The following is an 18121-nucleotide window of genomic DNA, read 5'->3' as shown; positions in this document are numbered from 1 at the left end:
GCCCCCCATCATTTGGCTGAGTACATGACGGCATGGATCAAAATTACATTTCCCAGGCTCTGTGATAGCTGATTGTGTTCATAAGACTGAATTCTAGCCAACGACTTGGAAACGGAAGTGGCTAGAGGGAAGTAAATCCTCCCTCTGCTCCTCCTCTCCTTCTCGTGGGCTACAAGGAAAAATGAAATGGCTGGAGCTTGAGCTACCATTTTGAACTATGTGCATTTGACTTGGATTATACTCCAGAACAGATACATACATACATACATGGCAACCCGTCTTCTCCAAGCTTCTCCATATATATTGTCACATGGTCAGGGACCAGGGATTTCCTATTATACTATGGCATGGCATTATGGATGTGTGATGACGGTGAGAAAATCTGTGGATGTGAACTTGTTGGAAATTTCAGATAACATTCTCCTGGCAAGATTGGGTCATGGCAGGTTGACAGGTGTCCATATCCACACAGGAGTAGTCCTGTCTCTGCTGACAGAGCCAACAAAATATTGCAAAAGAAAGAGGCTTTGTCCATCGACAGTCCAGTTTTGGATAGCAACAGGACTTGAGGCCTGGGAGACAGAAGCAGAGTCATATCGCAAGGTCGTGTTTCTTTGACAAAATGAGAAATTCTCTAAAGCAAACATGGTAGCTACCACAGGGACTTCAACAAGTATGGGGACAATGGAATTAAGATAAAATTGAAATCCTTGCAGACCAGAGGTTCTCGAAGATTCTCAAAGGGAAATGTGTATTGTGATAAAACGATGCAAGGAATATTCCTATACAGGAATCATGGGCCACAGAAGTTTTTAACTCAGAAAGTAACTCCCAAGCATGGGTCTCCAGATGGTTTCTCTCAACCCTTCCTTGTTCCCACTCTGGACAGATGCTACGAGCTGAAGCACAGAAAGGAGGTCTACCCAATGCCACTGCCCTTCACAGTGCCCTACCCAAGGGCATCCCAGAGGGGAAGCGATGCTCTGTCTCCAGACCCCAGCAGCGTCCTCACCTGCAGCCTCTCTGACAGCTTCATGCTGCGGCGGGGAGCAGCTGGTGAGGAACGGGAATGGAAAGAGAGAAGAAAGCACCCCAAGGGGAAGGGAAACTTTACCTCTGAACAGCGACAGACATAGCACAGTCCAAAGGGACTCCAAGTAAGACTAATTAGGACAATGAGAAGCCTAATTGTGAATCCCGAGACTTAGTCTGAAAAATGCGGGGAAGACAAATACCCAGGTGTACTCTGGGAGATCCAAACTGTCATATTCAGCTTGCAGCCTGGATAATGGATTACAAAGGGAATAAAAGGGGACACGGCCAGGGTGCCTAGACCTGAGGGATCTTTAGGTCTTTGCCTGATGACCCGCTGCTGTTTGGATTCCACCTCCCCTCCCCCAACCTCACTCACTTCAGATAAACATATGGAAGCAGGGAGGAAGTGTGGAGTGTATATTTGGAGTAAGTGAAGACAAACGACACGAACAGCTTTACGGGAGAACACAATTTTGAAGCAACAGAGGACAGAGGAACCAATCCTGGGTTCAAATCCTACCTCTGCCATCTCCCACTTTGTGTTTTCTGTATAATGAAGAAAGAGATAACACTCCTTAGATTAAACACACAAACAACACTCCACGTTTTACCTGACGCATGGTAAGTGGCTTCCGAGAAGGTGAGCTGTTATTACACAGCAGGTGCTTTCATCTGTATCATCTCGTCCGGTCCTCTTGGCGATGCTCTAAGTGGTATTATTTCTGCTGCTTTGATCACTGACAATACAGCGTCACAGAAAGGTGAACTCCCTGGCCAAGGCCATCACTCACACAGGAGAGAGGAGAGAAGGACTCCAGAGCCTGAATCTAAGAGCCTGAGTTCCTAAATGCTCTGAGGATCAATCCAACTCCCCTCACCCCCACCCCAGCACTGCCAGGCAGCCCTGTCAGGAGCCACCATCATCCATGTGCACAGGAGGGGCAAGGCCAACACACTGTTGGCTCACACGGAGCTCCAGAGACCAGCCCACCTGTAAGACACAGAGGCCATGGATGGAGTCATGTACACACTTGTCAATCTGGGGTCCTTGCCTATGTAAGCTTCTGTGGAAAGGCCTAAATATATATAAGATATACATGATATATAGACAGATATTATATTTTCCTTTCTGTTCTCTCACAAACACCAGAAGAAAGAGCTGATTTTTTTCTCCTCACAATTTTGTGAGGTTGTGAAGACTCCCACATTCTAGAGAGGAAAGATACATGCAAACCACTGGAACCTCACTGTTCTGCCCCGTAAAACCCCCCCACTGACACCACATCTTGACAGGTGTGTGTGTGTGTGTGTGTGTGTGTGTGTGTGTGTGTGTGACCTCAACAACTTCAGACTCTCAGAACTGCTGGTGCTTTCTCACCACCAGAGGAAGTTGTGCCTTTTGTGTGACCCACAAAGCACACATGGCAAGCAAAACTCTCTCATTCCTGGAAGTTCTTTCACTGATGCTGGGGAGGGATCTGCCCTTGGCCCTGGTTAGGTGTCTAGAACTTCCCCCAGGGCAGCAGAGATGCAAGGGGAACATGGGTGTTGGAGGCCTGTGCCTGCCTGCCCTCTCTCAGTCAGCTCCATGCCCTCCTCTGTGGCCACAAGCATTGACTGAGCACCAGTTAGTGCCCATCTGTGATACAGTTGTCATCTAGAAGCATTGTCAGACAGCTAAGGCCAGCACAGGTGTACGCAAGTGTATGAAAAGTTAAAGATGAGCAGCAGGGGACCTGCAAGGTAGCCTAGCAGCTAAAATCCTCGCCTATATGGGTACCTGCATGGGCACCAGTTCTAATCCCGGCAGCCTCCCTTCCCATCCAGCTCCCTGCTTGTGGCCTGGGAAAGCAGTTGAGGACAGCCCAGAGCCCTGGGACCCTGCACCCACATGGGAGACCCAGAAGAGGCTCCAGGCTCCTGGCTTCAGATCCACTCAGTTCCAGCAGTGGCAGCCACTTGGGGAGAATCAATGGATGGAAGATCCTCCTCTCTGTTTCTCCTCCTCTTTGTATATCTGACTTTCCAATAAAAATAAAATAAATCTTTTTTAAAAAAAAAAAAGATGAACAGGGACCTTAAAATGTCCATGGAAAAGTGAAATGAAGAGGGAAGTATAAAGCAGTTGCAGTGGTGAAGTAGGTCAAATTGTCAGTTATGACCCCGGCATCCAATATTACAGTACTGGTTCCAGTCCTAGCTGCTTTATGTTCAACCCAGCTCCCTGATAGTGCCCCCGGGAGGTGTCAGCTTACGGTCCAAGTACTTTGGAGTTCCTGGCTCCTGCCTTCAGCCCTGGCTAATATGACCTTTTGGGTAGTGAATCAGCAGGTGGAAGATCTCTCTACATCTCCCTCTGTTGCTTGACCTTTCAGATTAAAAAAACATTTTAAAAATAAATCTAAGCATATTTTGATACCAAAAATGGAAATCTATGCATAGTTTTTCACAGTTGTATTTTTCATAAACTTTTTGAAAAATATATATACCATAAAATTTACATTTTCACCACTTATAAGTTTATTTAAATTCTCTATATTGTATGATGTATCTATTTTCTCGTTTGATTTTGGTTGTGGTAATAGCCAAGCTACGGGGGGGGGGGGGGGGGGCCTTTGGAAGGTTTAGGAATGGTGCTGCAGCGTTCATAAATAGGAGATTCTTCCCAGGAGATTCTTCTCACAGAGAAAGAGACATCTGACTTGGGGAAGAGGAAAATGCCATAGGAAAAACAGCTTATCCGGAAATAATAAATGGAAAGAGACAGGAAATTGCCTGGGCTGTTGAGAAACAGCAGGGGGTCAGCACAGACTGGACCACAGAAAGGGTATGTAGGGGAGAGGCAGGTGTGAGGGCTGGAAATTCCACTCAGTCTTTGGACTTTGGGCAGTTGGGGAGCTATTGGGCATGAACATGAAGAGTGTTGTGTGGTACAAATATAAGAATTTGGAACAATTCTTAAAATACACAGTTCAGGAGGGCTTTACAGTACAGAGCTTAAGCTGCTCCATGGGATGCTAGAATCTCGTATGAGGACCCCTGAATTCACGTTTTTGCCTGTTTCTGATCTAGCTTCTCACTAATGCACACCCTGGGAGGCTTTAGGTGATGCCTTAAGTACCTGGAAGACCTAGATCAAATTCAAAGTTTCTGGTATGGCCAGACTATGCCAAAGCTGCCGCAGGCACCTGGGGAGTGAACCAGTAGATGAAAGATACCTCTTTGTCTCACTTTCAAACACATGAGCATTTAAAATACACACACACAAAACAACACATAGTTAAGTGGCATTAGTGCATTCATCAGCTATCTCCAGAATCCTTTTCATCTCGCAAGACTGAAACTCTGCCTGTTAAACAATAGCACCTGAATCTTCCTCCCAACAATGCCTAGAAAACAGACACAGCCCCTGGCACCCTACTATGGAGGACATAGACCACAGAGAGCTAACACTAGCTGGTCCCACCCCTAACCAAGATGAGCAAACAGCATGAATAGTCTGCCCCTGCAGACTTCTCCAAAGCAGAGGGGGCTTGACCATTACCTGGATCATCATGACCTTCAGGTCACATGGCTGTCCCTCCCCTTCCTGGCCCACTGCACACAGAAATGTGTCTCCACTCTGGTACAAGATTTTGAGTCATCTGGAAACAGGATATTCCAAACCCAAGCAGCCATGTGCCTCTGACAGCCATGAGTCTGAAGCCTGGCCCAAATGAGGCCTCCTCAACGAGTTCTCCCAGCAGCCTTTTTGTCATGAGGATGGAGGTGGAGGCTCCTCTGTATGTGACAGACAAATTTACAAAACAGAATTCTTGTGTTTTGTGAGGAGATGGAACCTTTAATACATCCACATGGTACAAAATGTGAAAACTCAATAGGGAAAATAGGACAGCTCCTCCCTCCTGCCCTAACTCCCCAGCCACCCAGTTCTCTGCCCCAGTTTCTCACAGCTCCTCCTGGAGGCATATGAGCCAATCTAACCTTCCACCTAGGATCTAGCAAGAGCTGAATCTGGCTTCAATCCCAGAGGCTCAGCAGCTGTGTTGTAGGGGACAGCAGTGGACAGGTTGGGCTGATCCAAGTCAGTTAGCTCTGACAACCTCTGGGCTGGCACCTAATTCCAGTGCACCCTTAGCTGTTGGATCCAAGACAGGACCCAACACTCACAGGAGTGTGACATTGTGGCATTGTGGCATAGTAGATAAAGCTGCCACTTGCGGTGCCAGCATCCCAGACAGGTACTGGTTCGTGTCCTGGCTACTCCACTTCGGATACAGTTCCCTGCCAATGGCCCAGAGAAAACAGAAGAAGATGTCCTAGGTACCTGGTCCTCTGCACCCTCATAGGAGACTAGGAGGAAACTTGTGGATTCAGCCTGATCTAGCCTTAGTCTTTAAAATCATTTGGGGAGTGAAATAGTGGATGGAAGATCTCTCTGGCTTTACTCTGTAACTCAGCCCTTCAAATAATAAATATGGGCCCGGCACTGTGACCTAGTAGCTGAAGTGCTCACCTTGAACATGCCAGGATCCCATATGGGCGCTGGTTCTAATCCTGGCAGCCCCACTTCCCATCCAGCTCCCTGTTTGTGGCCTGGGAAAGCAGTTGAGGACAGCCCAGAGCCTTGGGACCCTGTACCCATGTGGGAGACCCAGAAGAGGCTCCAGGCTGCTGGTTTCAGATCAGCTCAGCTCCACCCATTGCAGTCAGTTGGGGAGTGAATCATTGGATGGAAAATCTTCCTCTCTGTCTCTCCTCCTCTGTGTATATCTGACTTTGTGATAAAAATAAATTTTAAAAAAGATTTATCTATTAAAAAAAAACAAAAATAAATAAATCTGTCAGAAAAAGAGAAACCATAGTGCTTGGAGTGGCAAGATTGACAGCAATTCATAACTGTAGCAATATCAAAACTACTTGAGCAAGAACCTCAGAGCATGCCCTACATCCGGGACCTGGGGAGGGTGGGAAATTGGGTGGGCCTTCTCCCTTAATACCCCCCTTTAAACATGAAGGTAACAATATGGAAAACAGACTAGTATTATACACTTTCCTGTAGCCCTTGAACCTTCTTACCCTAATTAACTATGTAAAGAATGTTAAAATAAAATTTGAAAAAAAAAAAAAAAAAGAAAGAGAAACAGAAAATAAGAAGGGAGAAAAAGAATGTGGCTTCTAGCATGAGAGCAAGAAGGACAGGGATGACAGGCCAGAGTGGGGGACTGGGCACAGGAGGAGGGAAGGGGAATGGCCAAGTCCTCCTCTCTGGGCAAGATGGGAGGATGCTGGTCTGGTAGGGAGTATAAGGCTGCCTGTTGGTCCATGTGTGGCTACCAAAGTCCCTGTCACTCTGACTGAAAACGACCAAAACCACAACACAGAGGGGCCTGTGGACAGCCCCTCCTGTGGCAGGCCAGGGTCCAGTGGAGGTGTCTACATACCTTGGTGTAATCACAGCTGCCCCAGCCAGTGCTCTGCCTGCGTCACTGCTCAGGAATCTGGTTCTTGTTTATCATGGAGAAGTGTGGTTATTACAGGGCCTAGTGGCCTCCTCCAGCTTCCTCTGAGCTCGCAGAGAAGTCCAGGGCCTGAGGAGGGGAGAATTGCAGGGTGGGAGGACCGGCAGCTTCCTGCCCTACGCCTTCCACAGTTCCCTCCCCCAGACAAGTCATCCCAGAGCCTAAAGGGGTTCCAGGGACCTTACTCAGCCAAGACACCTGGGGCCTCTCTTCCTGGGAAGTTGGGCAGAGAAAGAGCAATGGAAGCAGAAGAAGCAAGTGAAGGAGAGAATGGGTAAGGAGCAAGGCCAGGAACCCAAGCACAGCTGAATTCACTGTGACATAGCTCTGCTGTGCGTTTAGAAAGAGGAACAAGGCGAGAGGGAGTCTCTAAGGAGATTCTGTCCTCAAAACTACATGCCCACACTAAGCAACCTGCCCAGTACCCATCACTGAACATAGCCCTTGGATGTTTCCTGGCTGGCTTGGATGGAGGATGGCAGATGACAGACAAGGACAAATAAAGGTCATGCTATAATAGCTCCCATCTCCCGAACACTTACAGGGCTCCTGAAATGACTGTGATGATCCCGGGCATTGACTCAGTCAGGGCCCATTACACTCCTACCAGGTGATGTTACACAAACCTTCCAGGGACCCAGAGGAGGAAACTGAGGTCTCAGGACTTAGACCTTTGGAGCTGGGCTTGGATGCATAAAGTAAGCACCAGACACCTGTCTTCTTGGGCACCGTGTGCTGAACAGGGAACGTGTTAACACCTATCCTGCCCCAGGGATACAAGGTTATCTGCTTGGCTTCCTCAGCCAAGCGCCCAGCTGTGACCCTCACCCACCCTTGGGTGGCCTTCTCTGCATCCCTATGCTGGCTCACAATGCCATGAGAAGCAAATGGTGACGCTCTCCCCAAACCCAAATCCAATTACCTACAAGTATTTTTTTTTAAGGTTTATTTATTTGAAAGGCAGGGCAAATGTGACAGATGGGATGGGGAGAGGAGAGAGAGATTCTCCACTTGCTGTTTTACTTTTCAAATGGCCGTGACAGCCAGGCCAAAGTCAGGAGCCAGAAACTCCATCCAGGTCTCCTATGTGGGTGGCCATCGCCTGCTGCCCTCCCGGATGCATTAGCAGGGAGCTAGATTGGAAGCAGAACAGCAGAGCCTCAAGTCAGGGCTTGGTTACGGGAAGCAGGCATTACTATGTTAGCTGAACCTACTGCATGACAAGGCTGGTCCCTCTACAGAGGAGCAATCTGGCTCCAAAAAAAAAGCCAGACAGCTGTGGACCCCAGGAAGCAGAGCGGGAGCCCAACAGTCTGTCCAGCAACAGGCTCCCTGCCATCATCACATGCCCACCACCATCACCCCTTCCCCATGCATCTTCAGAGCGTTGTTCAGTAAGAAGACATTTCTGCCATCGCAGCCGGGTTCCTTTACTGGCCACACAGCTGTCTCCTCCCTAGGAAATTGAACTAAAAAGGTGGGCTGGAAATCAGGTCACTTTCCCTGTGTCACCCAATTTCCAGAGGCTGAGTTGCTGCAAATGGAAATATCAGCGTGGGATAATTGCACCGGTCCCCCCTCCACTGCACCACGCCCTTGTTTTCCAACTCCCATTTATCCATGATCGATTCCTGAATAAGACAAAGGATGCAAGTAATCAACAGAGCAGATGGAGTGTGGGGCGGATGAATACACAGCTCCCTAGAGGGAGGGGAAGAAAGGCCTCCGGCTGGGGAATGTGTCCGCTTTGCAGACAGACCAGCCGCAGAGATGGGCCCTGGGCTCAGGCTGGCCTGGGCAGCAGACGCCCTCACTGCCATACAGCCGGTCGTGGGAAGCTCTCTCTAGGAAATGGGGAAGGAAATAATAAGGAAGCACCCTGAGGATACGGCAGGCAGGGGGAAGGCTGAAGATCAACCTCAAGAACTCCAAGGCACTGCTCACAGCACATGTGCCACCACCCCCAGCCGAAGGGCCCGCTCCAGGGCCCGGACCCAGAATCGGCTCTGCACCCTGGCTCTTGGCCCTCAGATCCCATGGAGGAGCTGGGCCCAATAGATTATTGCTGGGCATTCTAGTCAGTTTCACTTCCTGTTTCTCATGCTGACAGCAGCTTCAGCATCATCATCAGGATAATAACAGTTCTGCTGCCTGGACTCAGCCTTCTGTTTATCTGGGGCCTCCGAGGAACATGTGTAGAGGTAGGAGAGGCACAGCCCAGCTTGTCTCGGGGGAGGGGGTCAGGTGAGCGAAATGGGCAGTATCAGACTCCAGCAAGTCTCACCCTCAACCTCCCAAGTCCTCCAAAACTAAATCCTTCCCCAGACCTTGATCTCCTCTCTGAGGAGAGGCTCACAGAGAGTCCACCAGCTGCCCAGAGTGGCACAGCAGGGCAGGAGTAAAGCCGGGTCCACAGCAGGCTTCCTGTGCCTCTAGCAAGAGCCGTGAGCAAGGAGGGAATTTCCAACTCGGTGGGGAACTTGCGAAGTTGTTAGGAGAAACCACAACTATTTCTGCTAAGGGAAAAAATATGTAATTCGGGCATACTTGAGGCCCAGGACAGCCAGCGAGCGAGCAAGTTGCCTCGTGATGAGAGTGTGCTGGGAAGGGCTGAGTTGGGGGTGGGGGTGAGGGGGAACAGCTACCAGACTTTGGTCAGGAAAACAGGTTCACAGAGCAACATGCTATTTTTTTTTTAACCACCACTGAAGGGCTGCACTCAAAGGACAAAGGTTGGATTCTGGCAGGCTTGGGGGGACCAAGATGGGAGATAGAGAAGAGGGGAGGTAAAGTAGGATCAGGATGACACTCTGCCCTGCTTGAGGTCCTGCCCTGCCCTTAGGGATCTGAGAAGGAGAGGGAGGGAGGAAGCAGAGAGTTGAAGAGTCCTTTCCCTGTGAACAACAACAAGAAGCAGCTAAATAGAAAGATCAATCAGATCTCTAGTTAATTGAGTTACATTTAAAAATAAAAATTCTTCCTCTCACAGACACACCCTGGAGTCCAAACTGGCTACTCTAAGGATAAAGGGAGGATGTGATATCACCTGCTTGTTTATTTATTGTGATAATCACGTGATCTTTTGTGTCCAGTCCCCCTGCCCTCCTCTGCCAGCCCCACACTACCAGGAAAAGGATAATTACAGGGTTAGGCTGAGGGGTGATAGCAGGATAAAAAAATGTGGAAATGAGAAAAGGTGACCCCAAGAATAACCCGCCTCAGTGCTGTCCCAACGTGGAATCAATGCAGGGGGGATGATGATGATGATGATGATGATGCCCACACTCAGAGGCACTCACTCAGTGCCAGACACTGTTGGCAGGCCTGTCCATGGATTTGTTCCCTGAACCCTCAGCAGCCCCGGGGAACCTGCAGCCACCATGACCCCGGTGTCTTCCACAGCAAGGCGGGCCCCTGGCTGTGCCCCCACTGTCTGCCCGCTCCCCCTCCCCAGCCTTCCACAGGCTGGCGCTTGGGCCCCTCTCTTCTCAGCAGCAATGCAGAGCCGCCCTTTCCAGAATTTGCTAAGAATCTCAAGACAGTGATAGGAACGCATTCAGATGAGCCTGGGGTTCCTTCTCAGCAGGTTTCCATGGCTATGGAACCTCCCCAAGTCTTGGCACAGGGCACTCATGCTCCCCTAATTTGTACCTAACCCCTCAACAAGAAAAATGGAGGGAGAATGACACCTGCCCCCAACACAGAGGCTCTGTAGCCAAAGATGTCCCATAGCCAAAAGAAAGTTCCAGAACCAGGACTTAGGATCCCTCCCATTGCTGTATTAGGAGATGTGGCTTCTCCCTGATTCTCTCCTTCCTTCCCACGTCTGACTTAAGCTCAACAAGGCCTCCTGTATCTGTCCTCTTTTTCCATCTCCCTTGCCACTGTCCTAGTTTCCTCTCACCTAGAATATTCCACTAGCTCACTAAACTAGATCCATTCTCCCAATCCTGCTGTTTTTCTAATCATCCTGCATGCTGCTTGTGACACTTGTGCTTCTGGGCATTACTGCTCTGGACTTCTCTCCTAGAACGTCTGGTTCTCCGTTGCCTGGCCCTGTACATTCTTCAGCAGCCCTGAGACGAGCAATCGCTGCTTGTAAGGACTCAGGTATTGCCTCTCGTTCCATCAGACCCCGTTCTGAACAACAGTTCAGCATTCCCAACTTTCAAGTCAAGGGAACGAGTGTCTAAAATTTGGTTTGTATCCTAGTCTCTCCACTTCCAATACAGTAATCTATTAATGCATAGCCTGGCTGGCAGCAGACAATGGCCTTGAAGTCCCTGTTGCCCAGGTGGAAGACCCAGATGGACTTCCGGACTCCAGGTTTTGGCCTGATTGTCACAGGCTTTTGGGGAGTGAACAAGGAAATGAAAATCTTTCTGTCTCTCTCACTCTCTCTTTCCCTTTTTCTCTATATTTCTGCCTTTCAAATAAAATGAAAAAAAAAAAAACAAAAAGAAAAAATTTTTTTAATTTTTAAATGAAAAATTTTCTAATTTGAAAGGAGGCGGGGGAAAAAGGAAGGGACCATTGCTGTAGTATAGCACATCAATCCAACCCTTGCAACATGGGCATCCCTTATCAGAGTGCTGATTCCAGTTCCAAATTCCAGTTCTGCTGCCAATCCAGCTCCCTGCCAATGCCCAGCCCTAGCTATTGCAGCCATTTGAGGATGGACGATTTCTTTTTATTTTTCCACTGCCTTCAAAGACTTCTTTCTTTATCTTATTTATCAAAAGAAATAATACTTCCTAAGGAACCTCAATCAGCATCTCTCTAAGTCTCATAGGCCAAAAGTGGATCAAAAGCTCAATTCCCACCACTGCACAAAGGAACCAGAATCCCCATGACTCCTGCCCCAGGGATAGGCGGAGTCATTGTCCCCCTGACACTTTGTTCTCTACCTGCTGAAGCAAGCAAGGAAAGCAGGGGAGGTTTTGAGCAGGTGACTTGGAGCATTTGCTCCACTCCCATTCCAGCGGCTGTCACTTGCAGCAGTGGCTCTTCCCTCTCAGGCCTACTTCATGGCTGCTCATCCTTTCCAGGACAGACTCAGGCAGCACTGATCATAGGGGCCCTCCACCTCCATGTTCTCTTCCCAGGTCTTTTTTGTTTGTTTGTTTAAGATTTTATTTACTTTTATTGCAAAGTCACCTAATACAGAGAGGAGGAGAGACAGAGAGGAAGGTCTTCTGTCTGATGATTCACTCCCCAAGTGGTCACAACAGCCAGTGTTGTGCTGATCCGAAGCCAGGAGTCAGGATTGCTCCAGGTCTCCCATGTGGGCACAGGGTCCCAAGGCTTTGGGCTATCCTGGACTGCTTTCCCAGGCCACAAGCAGGGAGCTGGATGGAAAACGGGGCCATCAGGATTAGAACTGGCACCCATCTGGGATCCCAGTGAGTTCAAGGTGAGGACTTTAGCCACTAGGCCATACACCAGGCCGCCCCCCACCCCCAGGTCTGGTTTTGCCTCAGTTCCTCCTCTGCTCTCGGCTGCCTCTTCGTTTGAATCTCTCTGATGGATCCCACACTTTGCACCCCACCCTCTTCCTCCAAAATCCCTCCCACTGTGGTTCTCTGAACACATAGGACCTTCTACTGCCTCTGTTTCCTGCGGCTGCACGTAGCCTCAGCCTGCCTCTGCAATGCCAGGGCTTACTAGGACCCCTTGCCTAACACTCATTGCCAGTCATTGCACCTCCCAAGTTTCAACCACCAGTTGACTCTGCACCCACGACCCTCAAACCCACAAGTGCAGGCATAGCCCAGATGCTTTTCTTGAACTCATAGCCATAGCAAACTCTTTCGTTTTGTATTCTCACCTTGAATCTACTACCTACAAACTGACTTGAGTTATCCACACACATACACACACACATCTCCATCCTGCTGCTCACCTGGCTGCCAAAAGCTAACACTAGTGGTCAACCTTGACCTCTCTTCATCTGTCACCCTCACTGCTGAGTGTTCTTCATGTCCCTGCCATGCTACAGCCTGAGGCCCCACAAGCTCCAGTGAAAGCTGCATTAGGTCACCAGCTTTGTAAACGGCTTCCAATCCCCTTCTTTTTTTTTTTTTAAGATTTATTTATTTATTGGAAAGTCAGATATACAGAGAGGAGGAGAGACAGAGAGGAAGATCTTCCATCCAATGATTCACTCCCCAAGTGAGCGCAACAGCCGATGCTATGCCGATCTGAAGCCAGGATCCAGGAACTTCTTCCGGGTCTCCCACGCGGGTGCAGGGTCCCAAAGCTTTGGGCCATCCTCGACTGCTTTCCCAGGCCACAAGCAGGGAGCTGGATGGGAAGTGGGGCTGCCGGGATTAGAACCAGCGCACATATGGGATCCCAGTGAGTTCAAGGTGAGGACTTTAGCCGCTACGCCACGCCGCCGGGCCCCTGATCCCTATTCTAATCCATGCTCCAAATATCACTCAATAATTTTTTAAATGCAAATTTGATTATGTTGTTGCAGGGCTTTAAAATCTTTCAGTAGGGTCCAGTGTTGTAACACAGTGGGATAGGGTAATGTCAGCACCCCCACTGAAGTACTGGTTCAAGGGCTGGCTGCTTCCCTTCTAATCCAGCTCCCTACTCCTGTGCCTAAGAAAGCAAAGGAAAAGGACCCTGGGACCATGTGGGATTCCTGGCTTCTGGCTTTAGTCTGGCCCAGCCCTGGCCAGTGTGAAGCTCTCTCCCTCTTTCTTTCCCTAATTCTTTCAAATATATAAACAAATTAATCTTTTAGAAAGGAACTTGTGTAGCTCCCCAGGGCCTAGAGAAATGGACCATCCTAGCATAGTGTTTCTCAACTTGGCCCTGAGCCACAATCACTATTTTTAGGCATTTAATCTGTAAGTGTCAGATGGTTACAATTGGAGAGGGAATGCATGGTGACTGGGAAATGATTTTGGAGCCTATCCTAACAGCTCTGTTATTATATTAACAAGTTTGTGCTCTATTTACCTGCACTGCTCCGGCCCCCTGCATGTGCACGACACTCAATGAGTAGTGAAGCTTAGTACTTCCCATTGGGTATTAACTTTTTCTAAGTACCTTTAGAAGGTACTTAGAAGTGCTTTCTGGGCAGACAGTCCCATATCCAACAGGACATGGATCTTAGCTAGAATTCTCCATGTCCACAGCTTACTTACTCCATGGCCTGCCTTGGAGCTTGGAGGAGAGATTAAATGTGCCGAGTCACTGGAATGAAGGGATGGATGGAAGTGGCATTGTGGAGAATGAAGGACAGGTGCTGGCTTTGGGATAGGCACCGTGTCTCCATCCCAGGGAGTAGCAAGGTAGCCACCTCCTTGGGGACTAGGATAAAAAGGAAGGGCATGCAGCCTCGGGGAAGAGGGTGGGAAGAGTGCCCAGTGCTGCTGGGACTCAGACACTGGGGGTGCAGGAACATACGGCAGGATAAGCAAAACAACCACGCCGGCGAGGAGTCACCTCTCCCTCTCACTTGTCAGCCCTGAAATCCCCTTTTGAAAAAGCTGAGGTCTGCTTTTTATTATTATTACTTAAATATTTATTTATGTATTTGAAAGGCAGAGTTATAGAGAGGCAAGGGCACACACACACCCACAGTGAAATCCTCCTGCTATGGCTGCGAAGGGCCAGTTAGGAGTCAGGAATCTCCAGATCCACCAGGGGGAGACAGGGGCCAAAACTCTGGGCCATCCCCCACTGCTTTCCCAGGCACATTAGCTGCTAGCAGGGAGTTAGATTGGAAGTAGAGCAGCTGGGACTTGAACCAACACCTAGCTATATGGGATACTGGCATTACAGGTGGTGGCTTAACTCATTATACCACAATGCCTAAGAATCTCAGGACAGAAAGGAATCAGTAGCAAGCCAAACATATGCAGAAGACAGAGCCACTTTCGGAGGTGTCTCTGTGAAATTTCCTGGGAGATGGCGAGGAGGCCAAGTGCCCCACATCTCTGGTGCTGTTCGCCGCTCCCCCACCATGAGGTAAGAACTGTCGCTCCCATTTGGTGCTCACTGATAAGCCACCATGGCCACGTGCTGAGGAGCAGGCAGGGCCAGCACATGCACCCAGATCTATGACCCCAAAGCACATGCCCTGAGCACTTCCCTCACTCACTCACTCACTCACTCACTCACCAGACACATCTCTACAGCATGTTCACTGCACCTCAGACCTGGAGCTGGGCTACGGCTGGCCTGTAGTTCTGCTTTAGGGGGTGAAGCTGTTAAAGGGCCCTCAGAGGTGCAGAATTTCGTGACCAACGGCAGCTACACTGTCCTCCTCTGCTGCTGTGAAGGCCCTTGGCGGCCATCACTCTCCCCAGCTTATGGCAGGCAGAAGGCAGGAACGGCCATCAGGAAGTCTGACAGTCAGTGCCGGAACCGGGCAGCCTTTTGCAGGGCCCCGAAATACACAGAAGCCCAACACAGGATTTCTGAGGAGGATGGTGAAAAAGCTCCAGAGATGAATCATGGGCTAGTGCCACACGTCCTGGGTCTACTGAGTGCCACTGACTTGTCCACTTCATGACTACCAAGACAAGTTTCACCTGCCAGCAAACAGCCCGCTATGTTCCTGATACACACCTGGCCAAGACATGGACAACCCAGTCTGTTTTTGTGTTAACACGCCCAGTATTAAGAAAGAGAAAAGAAACTGCTGATTCACCTGCAGGCACAGAATGACAGCCACAATCAGAAATTTGTCCATCAGGCTCGTTTCCCAACGGTGGCATCCAATGACCCTCAGTCACACGGCGGGGCACATGAAAGAATGTCCAGGAAGATGCCTAAAAATAAGTGTAAATATGAAAGACTGCTAAGTGGCAACAGCACCACAAATAACAGGACTCCTCCCTGTGTCCTTCCAGCCCGGGTGCCATGGTCACCAGGTCACTCTGTCCTCCCTGGGCAGCCAGCCCAGGGCAGCTGGAAGGGGGGGATGGAAGGAGGCTGGCTGTCACAGGGCATCTCGGAACCAGACAAGAGGGACAGTCACACTGGCTACTGCCAGGGAGCCCCCCTCCCCCTCTTGCCAAGGGACTCCCGTAATCCAAGCCTGGATCCCTGCCTGTGGTTAGTGGACGCAGTGGGCCTCTGGGCAGCGCCTAGGGCTTCACAAGCACCTTACAGCTACGGAAACAGCTAGACCTCGGAAGCATCTTCTCAGCAAACCTCTCTTCCTTCAACCCCAAGGATCAAACAGGATATTCAAGGTGTGACTGGGGGGAGGTGGCGGGGGTTGGAGGGACTTTCCACTAGAAAATGTCGATCCGTACAACTGAAGGAATCCCCCTGGCATGGCAGAGGACTCATAGCTGCAATCAAGAAAAGGAAGGAGTAGGGGTCGACTTTTTGGAGCCTTGCGTGAGGCCACGTGGCCCGGGCGGCCCCCGGGAGCCGCATCCCAGCGTCCCCGCTAGAGGGCGCCGTCGCCCCGCTCCGCTGAGGAGGCGCTCGCGGGGCGGAGAGAGACCCCCCGGGCTGAGGGCTTTCGGCTCTGCCCGGGCTGCTCTGCCGTGTCCCTGCGGCCCCAGGCCGAGCGCCGGCGGCCCCGAGGCGGCCCTGTGAGGCGCGGGCGTCCGGGCTTTCACAACCCCGTTTAGAAAGCGACTCGCCCCCGAGCCTTCCGCCAGCGCGTCCGTCGCTGCACCCGTCCGTCTGGCGTCCTCTGAGGAAAGGCTGCCAAGAGCCGGCCTATTTTCGGTGTGCTGAGCCAAGGCCGAGCGGAATCGCCGCGAAGCGTGGGCAGAGCCAGCGCTCGGGCGGGTGATCTCGGGACGGCGGCCGCTCCCTGCGGGGCAGGCCACACCGTCCGGGATGGAGACAGCGAGCTCCCTGGCAGCAGACTGAAGGGATCGTTCTGAGGGGATAGATGGGGAAGGGGCGGATGGTCTGCGGAGGGGCAGCATAGCCCTCCCTGTATTGGCACAAGCATGGCTTCTTCCTGGAAAATTACCACCTTTCCCCAACGGGAACCCCTCACGTGACTGCCGAGTGTTGGGACATCCCATCCCTGTTTACCTTTTGCTGTGTTTTTTAGTCCTCTGCCAGGAATTCCCTGCTCTTCAGCAGATCCGAGTGTAAACAGAACCTCCCTGAGCTCTGATGTTGTTGTCCCACTATCTCTGGAAATTTGCCCACTCCTCCCTTACAGCTCTAGCTGTGTTTCTTCGAAAACATACATATATTACATATTTTGTTTACTTTTAAAGATATTTATTTTATTTGAGCCCTACATTCCCACGGTTGGCTTGTTTATTTCGTTTTAGTTTAGTTTTAAAGATTTTTTTTTTTTATCGGAGAAGCAGGTTTACAGAGAGGAAATACAGAGAAATACAGCATCTTCTGTATGCTGGCTCACTCCCCATATGACCACAACAGCCAGAGCTGAGCCAATCTGAAGCCAGAAGCTTCTTCCAGGTCTCCCACACAGGTGCAGGGTCCCAAGGCTTTGGGCCGTCCTCGACTGCTTTTCCAGGCCACAAGTAGGGAGCTGGAAGGGGAGTGGAGCAGCCGCCACATGAACCAGCGCCCATATGGGATCCCAGCCCATGCAAGGTGAAGATTTAGCCACTGAGCCATCTCCAGGCCCCATTCTCATGTTTTACCTTCAGCCAGGCGACAGCTGGTGCTTGCTTTGTGCTACAGAATGTTTGCTGATGCACATGAGACTGCCGCTTAGGAGCCCAGACCTTGTGCTCCACTCGCTACCCTGCTGCACAGGCTGGGTTTGCACCACCCACCCTCCCTTGCCTTCTGGTTTCGCCGTTGATTCGGCCCAATCAAAGGCAGGGGAATAGAGGAGATGATGCAAGAGTGGGGTCAACACAGATTTCCCACAGCCCAGAGGCTGTAGTGCCTACTTTCCTCTACTCCAAACCAGAGCTTCCACTGCTCCCAAGCCTCAGCCACATCCATGGCTCTCTGGGAATCCCATATCCTTTCCCTTCCTTCGTCCTGTGTGGCTCCCGCTCATGCAATTCCCTGTGCCCCAGCTGCTCCCTGGGCTCAGTCTCTGCATCAAACACCCCAGTCACCTGCTGAGAAATCAGACACAGAATCCTTGGGGCTGTTTTCCACCCCCGCATCTAATCTGAGCTGTCTGAGCTCTCCAGTTGCCTGCTCCATGCGGGTGTGTTGGTGCTAACGTGACTCAGAGTCGGCTTTCTTCATTATGACACTCCAGGAATGTCGTAGTTGCTGCAGCCGAAAGTCCCAGTCTCACCCTGATCTCTCTACATCTCCCAGCTCTAGAGAACAGGCCCTTGTCCCCAGGCTTGAAGGCTCCAGAACAGTTATTGACGTCACAGGTGATCCTGTTGTCTCCTGCCCCCGCCTAGGTCAGCATTTTTCTGCACCTGCTGGAGGTGTGGACTTGGAGTGGTTTTGAGGGTAGAGGTGCCCAATTTTTCTCTGGAAAAGTCAATCGTCTAGGGGCAGACATCCAGGTGCAGTGGTTGAAACCAGTCACTGCTTGGGACATCCATAGCCCAAATCGCGGTGCCTGGTTCAACTCTTGGTTAGTCTGCTTCTAATCCAGTGTCCTTCACATGCACAGC

At 50.4% G+C, this 18121-nt stretch overlaps 1 long non-coding RNA gene across 2 annotated transcripts; it reads right to left on the bottom strand.

The window, feature by feature from the left end:
* Nucleotides 1-496: 496 nt before the first annotated feature.
* On the bottom strand, nucleotides 497-16723 carry LOC121159994. 2 transcript variants are annotated; one of them, XR_005884475.1, is made up of 5 exons: nucleotides 16584-16723; nucleotides 15229-15349; nucleotides 6480-6626; nucleotides 1647-1772; nucleotides 497-572 (listed from the first exon to the last, which is right to left on the bottom strand). It is a non-coding gene; the product is annotated as an uncharacterized LOC121159994 (long non-coding RNA). The 2 variants fall into 2 exon arrangements; XR_005884474.1 differs by lacking the exon at nucleotides 6480-6626 and having other exon boundaries at nucleotides 16584-16719.
* Nucleotides 16724-18121: the final 1398 nt, after the last annotated feature.

The sequence above is a fragment of the Ochotona curzoniae genome, unplaced genomic scaffold, assembly GCF_017591425.1.
Source record: "Ochotona curzoniae isolate NIBS_2020 unplaced genomic scaffold, NIBS_Ocur_1.0 contig_430, whole genome shotgun sequence".
Classification (NCBI taxonomy): Eukaryota; Metazoa; Chordata; class Mammalia; order Lagomorpha; family Ochotonidae; genus Ochotona; species Ochotona curzoniae.
This window is presented reverse-complemented; position numbering and strand designations above follow the sequence as displayed.